The sequence below is a fragment of the Nicotiana tabacum genome, chromosome 1, assembly GCF_000715075.1.
Source record: "Nicotiana tabacum cultivar K326 chromosome 1, ASM71507v2, whole genome shotgun sequence".
Lineage (NCBI taxonomy): Eukaryota > Viridiplantae > Streptophyta > Magnoliopsida > Solanales > Solanaceae > Nicotiana > Nicotiana tabacum.
Window position 1 is genome coordinate 218023861 of NC_134080.1, and position 20927 is coordinate 218044787.

Genomic DNA, 20927 nt, shown 5'->3' on the forward strand with positions numbered 1-20927 from the left:
TGATGGGAGATATCTCTAAGGTGAAGGAAAGGCGGTCTAGGAGGAGCACTTAGAGATGAAAATGGTGACATTATCAAGGCCTTTTCAATACCCTTCAATGGCGAGAATCACAATCTTGCTGAAGTTCAGGCAGCGTGGACTGGTACCAATTGGTGTGTGTAGAATGGATTCACACAAGCCATCTTTGAGTTGGATTCTCTGTATATAGTAGATATTCTTCGTAAGGAGATAACAACTAACTATAAACTGAGTCAAATCGCTAACAAGATTAGAGGAATTCTAAACACATCCAAAATATAGATTAAGCATTGATATAGAGAGGCGAATCATCTTGCTGATTGTTTAGCTAAAATGGCAGCAAAAAATCAACATGTTGATTTTTTCTACTCCAACCAACAACTGCCTAGTGAAGTTAAGGGACCTCTTATGTTGGATAAAGAACAGATGCCTAGCATAAGGAACAAATACGATAAGGCCATTTTTTTGTTAGCTAGGTGTGTTTTGTAATTAGAGGCGGGTGAATTATTTACAATCGTGTTACAACCCATATCCACATGTGTTAGTTCATGCCATATATTAGTTAACATAAATCCAAGAAGGAATTATCTTTGAGATGATAAGAAGTCAATCCTATTGGTCTTAAGTGATACAAGAGTGTATAAGGGTGATTAACCAGTATTAGAAGTTAAACGAATCAAGGATGTTGTAACTCGTATTTTCAGGTAATCTAGCGGTGCTTAATACACTCAAGAGGTCATTTATTAAGGTATTTTAATCATATAATATCCGTATCATAAGTCTTTAAGTCAAACGAGTTATGAAACAAAAGTCGACAAAAGTTGTCGCAACTTAGGTTCATAATTTTACTTAAACATTAGGTCAAATGTTTCTAATCTTTTCTCATAATTTACAAAGAAATTACGGGGTGATCTACCAACAAAATTAAATATCTATGAGTCTAGTTTGCAACGCATTAAACCGTTCATCGATACGATCTCGGAGTAGAGAGATATTTACGTTTTCGCGAGACTGCGCCAAGCACCTCTTTATGGGGCCCACTAAGGCGGTTTAAGATATTTGGACCTATATAGGATGCCTCCAACCCGTTTTAAGTCATTTATTCTCACTATTTTCAGACCTTAGAACCCTAGGAACATCCTCTCAAGGTTCTCTCAAGATTCAAGACCCAAAAAAGGGGCAAACAACACAAATCAAGTGTCGGGAATTCCGTGGCGCTAGTAAGTCTCTTGTTCTTCTTGTTGTTGCTCATTTTTGTTTCGTTCCAGCTCGTGTGGGAGTTTGTTTTAAAGGATTTATGTTATGTAAATACTCCCTCATGTTCTTAATATCAATCCTAGGTGATTTCAAGCCTTCTAAAGTGATTCTAGTGCCGAAAAACTCTAATTGATCGCTAGTTTCGCTTTTTTGTTGTTGTGGCAGCATTGGAGGGATATTTCATGGAAATTTAAGGTCAAATTGGAGTTGTTCTTTCTGTATAAAGGTAAGGAACCTCTTACTCTATATGTATTTAAGATTATCCAAGTTGCGGCTAAGACATTGAAGCTAGAACTTGTGAAATATATATCGAAAGGCTTGATAGTAATGTTATTATTTTGTGGACTGTTTTGAGTTGTTGTTGGGCTGCATATTTTACTACTATCTTGTGGAGTTTTGGAGGAGGAAGGGTGTGGAGAAACACCATATATATGTAGGGTTATGGGCTGATAGTTATTCATAACATTTCCAGGTTGTTTGACACGACTACGGTGGTCGTCGTATGTATGGAGTGATTAGGCTGTGTATGGACTATTTTGGGAGGCTCAATATGTTTATTATTGATGTTGTTTGGGCTATTTGGTGACTGTTTTGAATGGTGTGAGGTCATATATATAGGGGAGGTGTTGTCCGTTTCATCGTAAAATAGGTTGTGGTCGATACATAATAGTTATGACGCTTAAATGATAACGATAGTATCGTTTCTCTTATTGTAGACTAAGGAGTTTTGACAATTGCATAGCTTGAGATTGGGGCAGTATATACAAGGTATGTGAGGCTATCCCTTTTCTTCTTTTGCACGACTCCTATTGTACATAACGTAATTGAACGAGCTTCCAAGATACTCTACTCTTAGAAGCTAGCAGTACTTACATTGTTTTCCCTCTTATGGAACGATTGATGTTAATGTTGCTTCTCTTATTATTATGTTATCAATGTTGTTGGTACTTCCTAATTCTTATAAGGTTCATAGTGAAGAGTTAGTCCTAATAACGTGTACAGAGGATACTGACCTTACGTCACTCCGAAAGGTTTAGAATGTGATTCCATGAGTCGAGCATGCATTATATATATGTATCTATTTTACTCTACCAAGCCACGCTATAGTTGGCCGGGTACGGCACCAATTGTGCAACCACTAATCAGTTGGGTTTTACCGAGCTCCACGTGGCCGGGTACGATTCTACCGAGCCTTATGATAGCCGGGTACGTTTATTACAGAGCCTATTATGGCCGGGTACGATATGATGATGATAATGCCCACAGAGGCGAATGTTTTAAGGGTTTATGTATTTATACATATGTATCATGCATTTCATGTAAGTAGCCCTTGTCACACCTCCTTTTTACGCAACCGGGAGGGCGCAAGGGAGTTTTTCCAATTAAAGGACAATCGAAAGGGGATTTATTTATTTATTTCAGAGTCGCCACTTGGGTGATTTAGGGTGTCCCAAGTCACCAATTTTAATCCCGAATCGAGGAAAAAATGACTCCATATTACAGTCTGCGCACCAGAAATCTGGATAAGGAATTCTGTTAACCCGGGAGAAAGTGTTAGGCATTCCCGAGTTCCGTGGTTCTAGCACGGTCGCTCAACTGTTATATTTGGCCTGACTATCTGATTTTGTACATGTTAAACCTATGTGCAAGTTTTAAACTTTTGACCGATTTTATCCTTTACTGTTATTTTTATCAAGAATTGCAACATCGTGAAAACACATCTCGAACCACGTTACAATCAATGTACTCGTGGTTAGAGCTACATTTCAACTCTGTTGGGATTGGGATTTGAGTCACATAAATGTGCACCCGAGTTTAGGAAGATAAATTATTAAAAGCGTGCCTAACGCAACTAGCGTCTTGTTATTTTGGGGAAGGCCATAAAATTAGCTAAACGGCATGTCCCGAGTTCTAAATACTTTGCTATATACATACATCTAGAGGGCCCCGCAGCTGTGTACATTTTGTTTGTCGAGGCTCGTCTCGTTCTACTTTTAAAAGGAATTTGCGACGTCATGGACATGCATCTCGAACCACGTCACAATCAATGTACCCGTGATTAGAAACACATTTCGAATCCGTCGAGATTTGGATTTGGGTCACATAGATGCGCACCCGAATTTAAGAAGGTAAAATTATTAAATACGCACTTAAAGAGGCTATCGCGTTATTATTCCGGGAGGTCGTGAGATTTGCTAAATGACCCACTTTAGGGACTGAATGCTTCAATATATATACATTTAACGAGGGCCCCGCAATTTGTGCATTTTTTTCTTTATTTTTGTCGAGGCTCATCGCGTCCTTATTTTAAAAGGATATCCTATAGCAACTACGTTTCTTGTCGCGTTTGTCTCTACTAATTGAAAACAGTAGGTAGCCCTAATTAATTACATGCTTGCAAGTTATCTATACAGAATTCCGGGTGCTTGCACAAAATCAGAAGCACGGCCACGTACACAGTCCGCCGAGCAAAAATTAACGGCCCAAATCCAGCCCATGCGTGATGGACCAGACCTGGGCCATTGTTTGTTCGATGCAGGCCTGCTTGGTCTGTTTCGACCTGGGCTCGGCCTTCGTGAGGTTGAGATTGCAGACTCTGTGTTCTTTGTCTTAAAACATGGTTTACCAGTTATATGAAGCAGTTTATCAGAAAGGAAAGAACTTAACTAGTAGTGTACGATTTTCATGCTTGGCCTACATTAAAGGACGTACTACAAAGTTAAACTAAGTCTAAGATACAACCTATTACATTGGGAATATTTTCACCTATCTGCATACATATATAAACTATCGTTCAGCTAATCTACATTGATATACACTGGGCATACAGGCTACTTCTAATGTCAACACAGGAATGAAAATTATTATACAGTACATGATATCTAATGTAACAATCTATGTATGAAAGTCAACTTCAGGTCTTTTCTTTTTGTATTCATGCTCAATTTTCCAATTACATTTGACAGTGTATTGGTTGTGTACCTGGTATGGAGAACAAAAGATGAAAGGAATGATCAGCTGGGTAGTATGCAATAAACACAGCAATAGCAGATACACAGCAACAACACAACAACAAACCAACAACCACAAGTGTTTTCCACAATCCACAGACAACCAGCAACAGTTTCCAGGACAAAGAAAACCAACAGATGGTCGAGCACCAAACAAGCAATCCCAGAAAAGAGTAGTGAAACAACAGAAATAATCAGAGTATTCGATGCAGCAACACCAGCAGTTCAACAATCACAAACAGCTCAATCAGGGCAAACAACAGAACTTGGCCAAGACAGCTTGACCAATGTGAATTCTTCTGCAGTTTTCAGACAGTGTTTTGTTACAGTATTTCTGGAAATTTCCTTATATTTTTCAGTTTCCTTTAACTCACCAAAAAACCTCTCTCAAGACTAAAATTTCCAGCCCCTTTTAAGTTCTGAAATGGCCTATTTATAAGCCAAGCAACTAGTGCAGTCAAGCTGTCTGGATTCCGCCAATTTGCAGACTGCCCATATCTCTTAAATCCCATGCCTAAGCATCTTTTTGATGCCAGCCATTTGTTCCCCACGCTTGGCCTTATTCTTTAATCAAGAGTTATGGGTTCATTTAAGTATTCATTTAAAACCCCATACTCTTGTGTCTTGTTCCCCATTTGTATTAGTTTAATCCTAATTTAGTACCCTACTTGTCAGCTCATTTAAACTAAGCTTTTCTGTTCTTTTCAAACCCCAGACTACCCCTGTTAAACCCTGACTATTACTGCCCTAAACCCATTGTAGCATCAGGGTATTTTGAACTTCTGAAAGTTCAAATTCAGAACTGCCCATGGACTGAATCTTTCAGTCATTTTGCAATGCAAACAAACCCATTTCAAACAATGTCGGGCATTCAGTTAGTGACATGGTTCAATCAGTTATGTGACATTATTAGTTCATTTGACCATTTAGTTATAGAAAACTAATCGACGATGTTTAGCGAGTCGACTATACTAAATACAACAGGTAATAATCAATCGTTCATATAAACAAATACATACAGGGATCTAAAGGGATTCGGACAACTTTGGTCAATCACTGGGAACCTATATAAGTTATTTATGCGACGACTATCCTAATCGAACATGTATATCACAGGATACGTTCAAAACAAACAGAAAACAATCGACCAAATAAAAGGTCTTTACAAGGACGGAAGAAATTAAGAAAAGTATCAGAAAATAACAAACAATCACAACAAAGCATGCTGACAACTTAATTATCAGTTGAATAAAACAAAAAGGAAAAGAAAAAACTTACCGAAAAATGTTTAAACCAAACTGACCCAAATCTGACTCAACTTCGACCATTTGAGGCCGAACAAACTTTAACCAGGGTGTTCTCACATGAGAACACCTTGGTTAAGGTCTATTAGACCTCAAACCCCTGTCAAGACCGGTCGGATTCCACAGGTTCATGTGTTCTAGGGTCTGGATTTTCAGATCTGGTTTTTTAGAAGTTGTTGGTAGATTCGGACCAAACCAAGCTTGGTTTGGTCACGAGGGAAGTCATGGGAGTGTCTGGTACGAAGATGGTGAGGTTTGGTATAGATCGAGTTTTGTCTCGAATCTTCAAATCCAGATTCGAGACGATGGGAGGTGATTCGAGGTACATGGTTAGTGGATTCGTGTTCAGGGTGGTTGGATGTTTCAGGGGTGTGAAGGGGGTGGTCACCGGCGTTCATGCCGCCGGGTTCTGGTGAAAGGGAAACTAGGGCGGCTGCTAGGGTTTGGGGGTTTCAGGGCTTGGGGAAGGAGATGAGTGAAGGGTGGGGTTCGGATAGGGGGCGTGGGGTATGAGGGAAAGCTTATATAAGGAATAGGGGATTGGATCTGAGCCGTTAGATCAGATGATCTCAACGGCTTGGATCTGATGGTGAGGGGTGAGACGAGATCGTTTGATATTAAAACGGGGTCGTTTGGATTTAAGTGAGGGGTTGGGTTGGATCGGCTAAACAGGTCAGGTTTGGAAACGGGTTGCTGAAGGGGAGTCCTGGGCCGTTGGATTGACCTGGATGGACGGCTCAGATCAAACGCCTTTATACGGCGTCGTTTGGGATGTGCCTGGGCAGCCGGATTTGGACTAGACTTGAGTGCTGGTTTGGGCCTGTTTTATTTTTTCATTTTTGGGCCCAAACCGATTTTCAACTCTTTTCTTTTTGTTTTCTAATTTTAAAATGAAAAATAACAAATAAAACAAATGGGATTAAAAATAAACAACAATGTAGCATTTCAACATAATTATCACACCAAATTAACATGTTTAAGTAAGTTAAATCACAACCCAGAACGAACGATGCACATATATATATTTTTTGAATTTTCTTTTAATGACACATATTTTTTGTATTTTGTTTGATAATGATTAGATGCAAAATGGACAGACCCACAAATGACTAACAACACATGTCACGGAAAAATCGAAAAATTGTACAGCGAAGTCATTTGTCACTATTTTTATTTTCTTTTGGAGCGATTGTCCGTGAAGCAAAAATCACGTGCTTACAGCTGCCCCTCTTTGCACGAAGACACGAAGGGTTTTCGCGCAAAGATAAAGCGGGCGATTTTTGCTCGTCCAAGTACTCTGTGTGAAGCATTTTTGAAAAAGATTTGACCGAACCTTTGCTTCAGAGGTTTCCTACATATCCTGGGCTGAACAGGAATCAGGTCAATGTAGTTCGGGAAATTTTGGTAGCTGGGACTACCATGCGATTGTAGTGCTTGCTGTTGTTGTGCGCTGTTACATGCTGTTGTAGGATGCTACCGCTCAACCGATCTCCCTGTTACATTGTTCTGAAAGGAAAAACAAGAAGCTAAGCTAGACTATGGATCATGAGGTTTCATCTATCTTCAACTTGTTCTTGTTGCCTTGCTTTCTTGTCGGCTAACGCTTTCCTCTGATGCCTTTATTTTGTGAACTTGGGGAATGATACTGGTCCTTCGCCTTTTCAGAATGCCAGTTTTCATCACTTCGCTTGATCTGCTGGGAACATGGCCCTCTTCTTTAAGCCTTTCAATGGTTTCTCCAGTGGTATGGCTTTCTTCATCAAAATTGTTATGTTGAGCATGCTAAAACGTTCCCAAACTGCTCCTTTTGAGACGCGTTCCTTCTTCCTTTTGAATCGCGCGCTTGCTTTTGCAGCCTTCTGCTTCTTGGTGCTGGGGATTTTATTGTTTCCTGCTTGGGGATCTCTGTTGTAACCTTCCGTCTTCAGGTGGGGTTGCTGATTCCAAAATCTAGAGCTGAAATGTATTCCCGCATTTTACTGGTGGGCGACCTAGAACTTAAATGTATTCCCGCATTATACTGGTGGGCTACCTAGAACTTAAATGTATTCCCCCATTATGCTGGTGGGCGACCTAGAACTTAAATGTATTCCCGCATTATACTGGTGGGCGACCTAGAACTTAAATGTATTCCCGTATTATACTGGTGGGCGACCTAGAACTTAAAAGTATTCCCGCATTATACTGGTGGGCGACCTAGAACTTAAATGTATTCCCGCATTATACTGGTGGGCGGACCTAGAACTTAAAATGTATTCCCGCATTATACTGGTGGGCGACCTAGAACTTAAAATGTATTCCCGCATTATACTGGTGGGCGACCTAGAACTTAAATGTATTCCCGCATTATACTGGTGGGCGACCTAGAACTTAAAAGTATTCCCGCATTATACTGGTGGGCGACCTAGAACTTAAATGTATTCCCGCATTTTACTGGTGGGCGACCTAGAACTTAAATGTATTCCCGCATTATACTGGCGGGCGACCTAGAACTTAAATGTATTCCCGCATTATACTGGTGGGCGACCTAGAACTTAAATGTATTCCCGCATTATACTGGTGGGCGACCTAGAACTTAAATGTATTCCCGCATTATACTGGTGGGCGACCTAGAACTTAAATGTATTCCCGCATTTTACTGGTGGGCGACCTAGAACTTAAATGTATTCCCGCATTTTACTGGTGGGCGACCTAGAACTTAAATGTATTCCCGCATTATACTGGTGGGCGACCTAGAACTTAAATGTATTCCCGCATTTTACTGGTGGGCGACCTAGAACTTAAATGTATTCCCGCATTATACTGGTGGGCGACCTAGAACTTAAATGTATTCCCGCATTATACTGGTGGGCGACCTAAAACTTAAATGTATTCCCGCATTATACTGGTGGGCGACCTAGAACTTAAATGTATTCCCGCATTATACTGGTGGGCGACCTAGAACTTAAATGTATTCCCGCATTATACTGGTGGGCGACCTAGAACTTAAATGTATTCCCGCATTATACTGGTGGGCGACCTAGAACTTAAATGTATTCACGCATTATACTGGTGGGCGACCTAGAACTTAAAAGTATTCCCGGCATTATACTGGTGGGCGACCTAGAACTTAAATGTATTCCTGCATTTTACTGGTGGGCGACCTAGAACTTAAATGTATTCCCGCATTTTACTGGTGGGCGACCTAGAACTTAAATGTATTCCCGCATTATACTGGTGGGTGACCTAGAACTTAAATGTATTCCCGCATTTTACTGGTGGGCGACCTAGAACTTAATGTATTCCCGCATTATACTGGTGGGCGACCTAGAACTTAAATGTATTCCCGCATTTTACTAGTGGGCGACCTAGAACATAAATGTATTCCCGCATTTTACTGGTGGGCGACCTAGAACTTAAATGTATTCCCGCATTATACTGGTGGGCGACCTAGAACTTAAATGTATTCCCGCATTATACTGGTGGGCGACCTAGAACTTAAATGTATTCCCACATTATACTGGTGGGCAACCTAGAACTTAAATGTATTCCCGCATTATACTGGTGGGCGACCTAGAACTTAAATGTATTCCCGCATTATACTGGTGGGCGACCTAGAACTTAAATGTATTCCCGCATTATACTGGTGGGCGACCTAGAACTTAAATGTATTCCCGCATTATACTGGTGGGCGACCTAGAACTTAAATGTATTACCGCATTATACTGGTGGGCGACCTAGAACTTAAATGTATTCCCGCATTATACTGGTGGTCTTTCGAGAAAATTTTGACAATCGGCAGAAAATTTTCTGCCCCGGTTTTTGGTGATTTCCCTGGCGTTGCGTCTTGCTGCCATTATCAATCCTTTGTTTTCCTGCAGCAGACAAAAGGATTTAGTTAGTTATAATCGTGGTGGTAGAGGGTGCCGTTCCGGCGGATGATTTTTTCTCTCTTCCCCTTTTCTTGCTCTATGTCCCCATAATTGGTTGGTGGAAAAAATTGCCTGCTGGGGGTCTCTAGCTTGCTGAGGATTAGTTTTCAATTTATCCCCTTTTCTGCTTTCTCTTTAAGCACAGGCTGTGGGAGTCTGCTTTTACTCCCGGAATCACTCCCTTTAGGAGCTTACTTCCTCCAAAACTGCCGGGCACGATCACTGCATTGCCTGGGACCAGCCTTTAAGACTGTTTGTGCTATCCTGCATTGGATGAATTCCCCTTCGGTCTCTGGTAGTAAGCTTTGAAAAATCCTTTTCAAGACAAATTTTTAGGAAGAGAAATAAAAGATAGAAAAAGGAGAAAATCTTTCTGAACCAATATTTGATGCGAGAAGAAACTCAGAAGAACTTATCTGGAGGACATGACTGGTCCCCGTGATCATGACGTGCACCATAGATTCCCGACCCAGTCTATTTGTATCAATCGATTTGCCCGATGGTCTGACTTGCTGGGGATGATAAATGAGTGTCCATTTTGTTGCGAATGTGGTCGCTTTTTTGTTGATCTGTCTTGTCGCCTCATAGTGCCCTTCGAGGGGTTTTCACTAATGAGACTCTCTCTTTTCTCTCATCTCCCGGCGCCTTATGGTGCCTGTGAAGGTTTTCACCAATAAGACTCTCTCATTTTATATCCCTCATCTTACGTCGCCTTTCGGTGCCTGTGAAGGTTTTCACCGATAAAACTCTCTCATTTTATATCTTCATCGAGGAATCGGGGTGTCGTTGATATGACCCTCTCTTCTGGAGATTCCTTTGACCATCAGTTCATTCCCAGTCTTACGATCCTCTTCTTTGTTGGGGATCGGTGTATTATTCTCGGCCTTATTTGCCTGACTTGGCATCTCTTGGATATTGATCGGGAGGTCTTTTGGACGTCTATGTTGGTTTTGGTGTGGGGTTAAAGAAAGGCTATCAAAAATGAAATAATTTGATGGGTGATCTGCTACAACTTTTGGAATCAAACCTCTGTTGGAACTTAAAACATAACCTCTGCCCCAGTTTTCTTGCTTGGGGAATTGTATTTTTTTTTTACTTGTGTTGAGCTACGTGCGTTACGCACACTGTGCCTATATGCACACTATGTACATTATGCATCCTAATTCACTATGATGCATACTATGACCGAGCTGTGAGGCGCCTACGTATCCTCTTTGAGGAATCAGGTCAAACGTAGTTCCCACTGTTTTGTACTTTTTATGATTTTATCTTCTTTTCTTTTCTCTTTTTTTTTCTTTTTTTTCATGTCTTTCCCATTAATGATTCCAAAAGAGGGGTATGAAAGAATAACTTAAGGCTCAAAGGGGGAAACAAGGGTTAAAAGTGTTTGGATAGAAGAAAGAATTGCCTCCGTCATCTCATTATCCAATAAATGCCAAATACAAACAAATAAACCAATAATTGCCATAATTAAAGAAATTACGCATAATATCTCTTGACCGCATCAGAATTGATAGCCATGTTGACACATCTACCCTCGACATCTGTCAAACACAAAGCACCATTGGACAATACTCTGGTCACGATATAAGGCCCTTGCCAATTTGGGGCGAATTTGCCTTTTGCCTCGACCTGATGTGGGAGGATCTTCTTCAATACCTGCTGCCCTACCTCAAACTTCCTGGGGCGCACCTTCTTATTATATGTTCTCGCCATTCTCTTCTGGTATAGCTGACCATGGCATACTGCTGCCAATCTTTTCTCATCTATCAAGCTCAATTGTTCCAATCGAGCTTTGACTCATTCCTTATCATCAATCCCGGCTTCAGCGACAATCCGGAGGGACGGAATTTCGACCTCCGCTGGTATTACGGCCTCAGTTCCATACACCAACAAATAAGGAGTTGTACCTATGGAAGTCCGGACGGTAGTGCGGTAACCTAACAGAGCAAAGGGTAATCTCTCGTGCCATTGTCTGGACCCTTCCACCATCTTTCGCAGTATCTTCTTGATATTCTTATTGGCTGCTTCGACTGCTCCATTCGCCTTGGGACGATATGGGGTGGAATTGCGGTGTGTAATCTTGAATTGTTGGCATACCTCTCTCATCAGGATGCTATTAAGATTCGCACCGTTATCCGTGATGATCACTTTTGGGATCCCAAATCTGCAGATGATATGGGAGTGAACAAAGTCCACCACTGCCTTTTTGGTTACCGACTTGAAGGTTTTAGCCTCAACCCATTTGGTGAAGTAATCAATGGTCACTAGAATGAACCTATGACCGTTGGATGCTACCGGCTCGATAGGTCCAGTGACATCCATGCCCCAGGCCACAAACGGCCAGGGTGCTGACATCGTATGTAATTCTGTTGGCGGAGAATGGATCAGATCTCCATGTACCTGGCACTGATGGCATTTCCTCACGAAAGTGATACAGTCGCGTTCTATGGTGAGCCAATAACACCCTGTTCGAAGGATCTTCCTTGCCAATACATATCCACTCATGTGTGGCCCACAAACTCCAGCATGTACCTCTGCCATAACCGTTGTGGCTTGACCGGCATCTATGCATCTCAACAATCCCAAATCCGGGGTTCTTTTGTACAACACTCCTCCGCTGAGGAAGAAACCATTCGACAAACGCCGAAGGGCTCTTTTTTGGTCTCCAGAGGCATATTCTGGATATATCCCCATTCTGAGGTATTCCTTGATATCATGAAACCAGGGTTCGCCATCTGCTTCTTCTTCTATGGCATTGCAGTAAGCGTGCTGATCCCGGACCAGGATGTGCAGAGGATCAACATATATTTTGTCAGGGTGGTGCAGCATCGATGCTAAGGTGGCCAAGGCATCCGCAACCTCATTGTGAACTCTCGGGATATGTTTGAACTTCACCGATCGAAATCGCTTGCTCACATCATGCAAGCATTGTTGATATGGTATGAGCTTTAGATCTCGCGTTTCTCATTCACCCTGAATCTGATGTACCAAGAGGTCCGAGTCTCCCAAGACCAAGATGTCTTGGACATCCATGTCCGCAGCTAAGCGCAGACCCAGAATGCAAGCTTCATACTCGGCCATATTGTTGGTGCAATAGAAGCGTAGTTGGGCCGTAACAGGATAATGGCGCCCTGTTTCAGAAATGAGTACTGCTCCTATTCCAACCCCTTTCGCGTTTGCAGCTCCATCGAAGAAAAGCTTCCAACCCGGTTCCTCGGGTAACTCCAACTCATTTGTATGCATTACCTCCTCGTCGGGAAAATACGTTCTTAAAGGCTCGTATTTTTCATCAACAGGATTCTCTGCCAAATGATCGGCCAGCGCCTGGGCTTTCATGGCTGTCCTCGTCATGTAGACGATATCAAACTCTGTGAGCAGAATTTGCCATTTTGCCAACCTTCCCGTGGGCATAGGTTTCTGAAAGATATACTTCAACGGGTCCAAACGGGATATGAGATAAGTAGTATATGAAGACAGGTAGTGCTTCAACTTCTGAGCCACCCAAGTTAGGGCACAACATGTTTTCTCGAGTTGAGTGCACTTGACCTCATGTACCGTGAATTTCTTGCTAAGATAGTAGATGGTCTGCTCCTTCCTTCCTGTGTCATCATATTGCCCCAGCACACAACCAAATGAATTTTCCAGGACCGTCAAATAAAGAATTAAGGGCTTCCCTGGCTTAGGCGGGACCAATACGTGTGGATTAGACAGATACCCTTTGATTTGGTCGAAGGCCTCCTGACACTCTGCCGTCCAACCTACCGCAGCATCCTTTCTCAGCAGCCGGAATATGGGCTCACAAGTTGCTGTGAGTTTGGCGATGAACCTGCTGATGCAATTGAGTCTACCCAGCAAACTCATTACCTCTGTTTTGTTCCTTGGCGGTGGCAAATCTCGGATGGATTCAATTTTGGATGGGTCTAACTCAATCCCCTGTCGACTGACGATGAATCCTAGCAGCTTTCCTGATGGAACCCCGAATGCGCATTTGGCCGGGTTGAGCTTGATATCATACCTTCGGAGTCTTTGGAAAAATCTCCTTAGGTCTGCTACATGGTCCTCCTGACGCCAAGATTTGATGATCACATCATCGACGTACACCTCGATTTCTTTGTGTATCATGTCATGAAACACAGCAGTCATTGCTCGCATGTACGTTGCCCCGGCGTTCTTCAATCCGAACGGCATTACCCGATAGCAGTAAGTTCCCCATGGCGTAATAAACGCTGTCTTCTCCGCATCTTCCTCGTCCATTAGGATCTGATGATAACCCGCATAGCAATCTACAAAGGATCCGATCTCACGCCCAGCACAATTATCGATCAAGATATGGATGGTGGGCAATGGAAAATTGTCCTTGGGACTTGCCTTGTTGAGGTTGCGGTAGTCGACGCACACCCTGATTTTTCCATCCTTCTTTGGGACTGGTACCACATTGGCCAACCACTCGGGATATCGAGTGACCCGAATGACCTTCGCCTGCAACTGTTTAATCACCTCTTCTTTGATTTTTACACTCATTTCTGTTTTAAATTTCCTTAGTTTTTGCTAGACCGGAGGGTATGTCGGGTCAGTGGGCAATTTGTGAACCACTAAATTTGTGCTTAATCCCGGCATATCGTCATATGACCATGCAAAAACATCTTTGAATTCCATGAGGGTTTTGATCAATTCTTCCCGGACACTCGGCTCAATATGGATGCTAATTTTGGTCTCTTGGACGTTATCAGCGTCTCCTAGATTTACAGCCTCAGTGTCATTTAGGTTAGGCTTGGGTTTTTCTTCAAATTGGCATAGTTCTCGGTTTATCTCTTCGAAGGCTTCACCTTCATCACATTCAGATTCATCATCACAAACGACCTCTTGCATCATTGAGTCAGATTCAGATTGATTTATTAGACTAGGTCGAAGATCTGTTGTGCATGCCATGTCATTAGAACCAGTAAAAAGAGAACTGTTCAGAAAGAAAAAGAACAAAACAAAATTAAAATGGGACAAAAGAAGAGAACTTTATTAAACTTGCGGGATAAAAGGGTTCACACTTTTACAAAACGAAAGTAAAATTTGGATTACACCCTGGAATAATCCGAACAAAGTAAAACAAACAAAACATAAATCAAAGCCTACTACCAAGACTCCCCTCGGACAGGAAGAGGAGTAACAGTCCAATTGTTGGTTTTGGCCTCAGGCCCCACAAACTGTATCTCTGTTCTGTTGGAACCTTCTCCAGTTTCTACCACACTGACATCCGCGAACAGCCTCTCAAAACTCTGATTCAGGTCCTCATTGATACCGATCAACGGTCCTAGAATCTTTGGGACCGGTGACCCCTTGGCACTTGCTTTAACAAAAGACCTTGAGAGACGTGGCACCGGCTTAGGCAGAAACCAGACCCTCTTCTTCATTTTCCGCGCTTGCTTCCTATCTGCTGCGGTTGGTTTGAACCCCAATCCGAAAGTTTCCAGATTTTTAGGTAAGGTGACAGGTTGGACAATCCCCTGAAGCTCGATTCCCAGGCCTTTTCCTGGCACAAATCCATTACCCAGCATTTCCGAGACCATCATGACTGTTGCGGCAGCTACCCTAGGGTGCGGGATGATTTCTCCTTCAGAAATTTTGTTGGCCGACCCTGTGTCGAAAATCTGGTAGACCCAAGGACCTTTGTCATCAGCGGTCTCTATGAAAGGTACAATGGCTCCGCCCATGGTGAACGTTGTATCCTCGCCGTGTAACACGACCTCTTGTCTTTCCCACTCGAACTTCACCACCTGATGTAGGGTGGAGGGCACCGCTTTGGCTGCATGAATCCATGGTCGTCCCAACAGCATGTTGTAAGATACTGTGGCGTCTAACACCTGGAATTCCATGGTAAACAGGACTGGACCAATGGTCAGTTCAAGTACAACATCCCCTACAGTGGTTGTTCCGTTTCCGTCAAACCCTCGGACATAGATACTGTTCTTATGGATCCTTCCGTGGTCGATCTTTAACTGGTTCAAGGTAGATAGTGGGAAAATATTGGCGCTTGAGCCGTTATCCACCAATACTCGAGTTACCACCGAGTCTTCACATTTGACAGCTAGGTATAGAGCTTTATTATGCTCCGTACCTTCCACCGGCAGGTCATCATCTGAGAATGTTACCCTGTTCACCTCGGAAATCTTGTTGGCAATGGTTTCCAGGTGGTTTACAGAAATCTCACTGGGTACATGAGCTTCGTTCAATATCTTCATCAGGGCCCGCCGATGCTCCTCCGAATGGATCAGTAATGACAGCAGTGAGATCTGGGCCGGTGTTTTTCTCAGCTGTTCGACCACAGAATAGTCTTGTGCTTTCATCTTCCTCAGGAACTCCTCAGCCTCTTCTTCGGACACAGGTTTCTTGGTTGCAGCTGGGTTGGTTCTCCTTAGTTCCACTGGAGCGAAACATCGACCTGATCGAGTCAGCCCTTGCGCTTCACAACTAACTTCTTCCACCTGTTTTCCTTTATACATCACCACCGCCTTTTCATATTTCCAAGGCACAGCCTTGCTATAAATCATTGGCAGCTGGACCACAGGCTTTATGGTTACCAGCTCTCTATATGCCCCCTTTAACACAACTGCAGGTGCGGGCGGAATCCCTGATATTACCAACTTGTTTGGCTCGGGTTTGTCTGTTATGGCGGATGGGCTCTTTCCCAATATCACTACTGGTTTGACGCTCTCTCCCTGTGACTGTACCCTCGTTCCCCCGCTGGTTGAGACTTCTTTCGGGACGGCCTGGATCATCATCACTGTTTGTGAGGGTTTTCTCAACTCTCCTCACTCATATACCAACTCAATCATGTGAGTCTCGTGGTGCGCTGGTAGTGGGTTCTGGTTGATGTTAGGAGCCTCCGGTGTCTGGACCTCGATCTTATTGGTGTCAATAAGATCCTGTATGGCATGCCTCAATTTCCAACACTTCTCGGTATCGTGCCCGAGCATCCCTGAGCAGTATTCACAACTTATTGATCGATCCAAATTCTGAGGTGGGGGATTTGGTTCTCGAGTCTGGAGAGGACTAACCAAACCCAATTGCCTCAGCTTGTGGAACAAAGCGGTGTAGGTTTCTCCCAACTCCGTGAAAGTTCTCTGTTTCCGCAACCTGTCATTCCTAGCATCTGGATTTCCCCGAAAGCCTACCCCTGAAGGGTTTCTATACGCCCTTGGTAGAGGATAGGTGTTTTGTGGTGGTGCATATATGTTCTGGGGAGCCGGCGCGCGCCATTGCGGGCAAACCGGAGGCTGGGTGTATGTCTGGGCCTGGTGTACGGAACAATGTGGTTCTCGAGGTGGATAGAAATTTTGTGGTGGGTTGTATGGGTAGTTTGACCTGTGAGGTCTGGGTTGGTTGTAGTGTGGCCGGCCAGCCCTGGACCAACTGCCTGCCTCGATCGTGGCGACCTCTTCTTTCTTTCTTCTCAACGTACCTCCCGTGCCGCTTTGAATAGCCTGGGTTGTGGCCTTGAGTGCCGAATAGTTCAAGATTTTGTCAGACCTCAGACCCTCTTCTATCATGACCCCTATCTTGACCACCTCGTTGAAAGATTTTCCAACTGTTGTCACCAAGTGACCAAAATAGGTTGGATCCAATGTTTGCAAGAAATAGTCCACCATCTCTCCCTCTCTCATGGGAGGATCGACTCTAGCCGCTTGTTCTCTCCAGCGGAACCCGAACTCGCGAAAGCTTTCCCCAGGTTTCTTCCCAGTTCTTAATAATGTGAGACGGTCAGGGACTATCTCGAGATTGTACTGGAAATGACCTGCGAAAGCCTGTGCCAGATCATCCCAAGTATACCACCTACTGGAATCCTGCCTGGTATACCATTCTAGTGCAGATCCGCTCAGACTTTGGCCGAAATAAGCTATCAGTAGCTCATCCATGCCGCCTGCCCCTCTCATCTTGCTACAGAATCCCCGCAAATGTGCCATGGGATCACCGTGCCCTTCATATAAATCAAACTTAGGCATCTTGAACCCAGCCGGGAGTTGGACGTCTGGGAAAGGGCATAGATCTTTGTAAGCTACGTTGACCTGGTTGCCCAGTCCGTGCAGGTTCCTGAAGGACTGCTCCAGGCTTTTGAACTTTCTCAATACCTCATCCTGTTCAGGGGCCTTGACCGGCTTCTCAATCTCTGCCGGCACTTCCAAATGTGGATTGTAAGCCTGTGGCTCGGGAGCATGAAACGTAGGCTCGGGGGGGATAGTATTGTGTATCGTGAGCCTGAAACAATGGCTCACTGGTCGTTCTTTGCAAAGGGGCTGATGTTGGTCCCACAAAAATGGGAATATTGGGTGTTGGGAGAGGTTGATGGGGTGGTGGAGCTTGGGAATCATGAGGGCTTCTTTCTTGATGATAAAGGGGATTTGGGCGGCTTGTGGAAGGGCCGGAGTGAGGGTATTCTGGCATGTGTCCCAGTGTTTCAGGGCTCTTTTGTGTTTTGGCTATGGCTAGCTGCATTGCATTCATCTCTAGTCCCATCCTTTCAATCTTTTCCATTGCTTCTTTTAACAACTGGCTCATCGGCCTCTCTTCCTCATTACTATTCTCTGAAGTAGTCATGCTTGTTGCTATCGGTCCTTTGGATCTGGTTTGATAGGAGTGTGTTGCCAGAGTTCTTTAACAACTAACTTGTCTGAATCAGACAACAACAAACTTTGTTAGCGTTAGAGTTTAACAGATTTGATCATAACACATAGAGGATGCAATGCTCCTAGGCAGTTAACTGTTTCTACATGCTTTGCTTCAAACAACATGCGTCATCCCGGCTTGCTCATTTGTCCCCTTTTTAGTTATTTTTGTATTTTCTTTTCTTTCTTTATTAAAAGCGGTCGAATCTTATGGGGATTGCCTACGTATCACGTCCCCGCGCGAATCAGACCAGGCGTAGTTCTGCCTTCAAGTAAAGACACATAAAAATTCTTTCGGAGTCACTTAACTTCAATATCAAAATTTGCTATTACGCATTACTTCAAACAAAATAGCAACAGCACAGACTCCATAGTTTTTAACTTGTTTTGACTAAAAAGAAAAGAGAACAACATATGGGAAAACAACAAAGCCAAATAAATAGGACTTGACCAAAGATTAATTCTCCAATTTAAGGGCCCGCGAGGCATCATTCGGCCTTTTCGCGGCTCTAGGTGTAAGGTCTCTTTGCAAGCTCTTCAACTCGTTCATAATCCGGTGGACGCAGCCCATGATGGAAATAAGGAGGGTTTTCCGAGGTATTTGCTCTCCTGCTAAACATTTCATGTAGATGTAATGCCCAATTTCATCAATCCTTCCTCGAATGTTGTCCCTCTCGATGAACAACTGCCTGATTTGTTGGTCCTTCAATCCCAGTGCCTGAGCATTGTCGGCAAGTTGGTCTTGAAATAACTCCATTTGTCTTTCCATGCAGGCCATTGCATCGTAACAATGTCTTCTGTCGGCCTGGGCATCTCGTGCTTGTTTGATGATCCGATCATGTAGAGTGGAGTTCGTCTCTCTTAATATCCCGATGCTCATTTCATAATCCCTTATGACCTGTTGCAGACGCTGTCTTCGGGCTGTTGTACCTTTTGCCCATTTGACCTTCATCCTTGCGATGCGAGCTTCTGATTGTTCTAATTCTTCTTGGCTCTCGATGACCTGATTTCTCAAACTTGCTATCAATCTTTCGTCGGAGCGACACTTCTGTCGGTCAATGTTATTCTTACTAGCTTGGCGAAGGCAGTCCTTCAGAGTCTGGTTTTCTTGGGCTAGCTTGTTCTTTTCGCCCTGCTCCGAGGCGACTTGCACATTGTTCTCAAATATAAGCCTTTCGACTTGTTGCTTTAGCCTCCCGATTTCAACCCGGTAGCCCTCTTCTCTTTTTAACCAACTCCACTCTGCCTGTGAAGATTCCTCAAAGCCTTGGATGTAAGCTCTCTTAGTTGGTCTCTGATGTTCAAGCTCTCTTTTGTACCACGGGAAGTATTTCGGAGTCACTTCGCCCTTAGCCCGATCTCGTACACAAGTGTCTAACTTAAGGGTTTGACACTCATTCCAGACCCTCCGAACGAATGCTTCAGGGAACTGCCCACTAGGTCCGATTTCAATCACCTGGCTACTAAGGTCTTCTTCCTTAGGGATTACTTGGTATCGTCCCAACTTCCTCAACACCCTGCATGGTGCGTAGGGCTGGATACTCTGGAGACCCATCAACAACAAATAAGATTCGGTGGCTGACATGTATATAACCTCATCTAGGGATAACCACTCGAATGCCCACTCTATCTGGTTGGCTGAAACAGAGCGCAATAGCGTGACCCATTCGGCGACCCCTTCCGGCAATCTGAACCCGTTGATCCTGGTGGGGAACTCTTCTATGCAAGTTTTTTGCGACGACCCATATTTCAGAATTTGAGGGCGACGGCATAGATGATCTATCGCCCACATTTGCAGTAGTACATTGCATCCCTCAAAGAAACTTCCTCCGGCCTTGCAGACGGTGAGGGCGCGGAAAATTTCTGCATTTATCATAGGTGCTAGGGTGCTCTTTTCCTGCCTGATCAAAGTATTGACTACCCCAGCGATTTGTATGTTAATTTTTCCATCTTTCCTAGGGAACACTAGAAACCCCAGAAAAGCTATCATAAAAGCAATACATCTGTATTTTTCCCATTCTAACCGGTTCTCCCCACTGCAGATCCTGCTCTCAGGATTGTTGGACCCTCCCAGGTGACCGTATCTGTCGTACAGAAATGCCAAACTACAAAATCCTTTTGATAACTCTGGATTATGTACCGTTCTGCGGATCTTTACGATATCCAGAAACTTATGTATAGCTACGGTCCTTGGTGCAATGAGGTACTGTTCTTTCATAGGGACATTAGGTCGTCCAATATACCCTGCCAATTCCTCCAGTGTTGGGGTGAGCTCGAAGTCTGAGAGGTGAAACACATTGTGTGTCGGGTCCCAAAATGAGATTAGAGCCCTGATAACGTCTCCTCTTGGCTCGATGTCCAGTAATCCAACCAAGTTTCCCAAGTATACTTTGACCGTATCTTGCCGGGAACCTCCCAAGTCGTTCCACCATGTGCGTAATCCCAAAGGAAGTTTGTTTATAATGGCCTCAGATGAACTCCTACTTGTGCTCATTCTGCACATTTATTAAGGTGATTTATTAAGGTGAGAGAAATAACATGTGTCTACACATATATGGGTGGGGATACGCATATATATACACATACATACATAGATACATATATATACATATAATATTTGGTAAAACAAAACCGGGGAGTTAGACCCGATAAGGGTTGCCTACGTATCCCACATCCGGTGGGAATCAAACCGACGTAGTTCGGGCCATTTAAATGAACAAACCATTTCTGAAAACAAGGAAAAATAACTCTTCATTTTCCAATAAAATG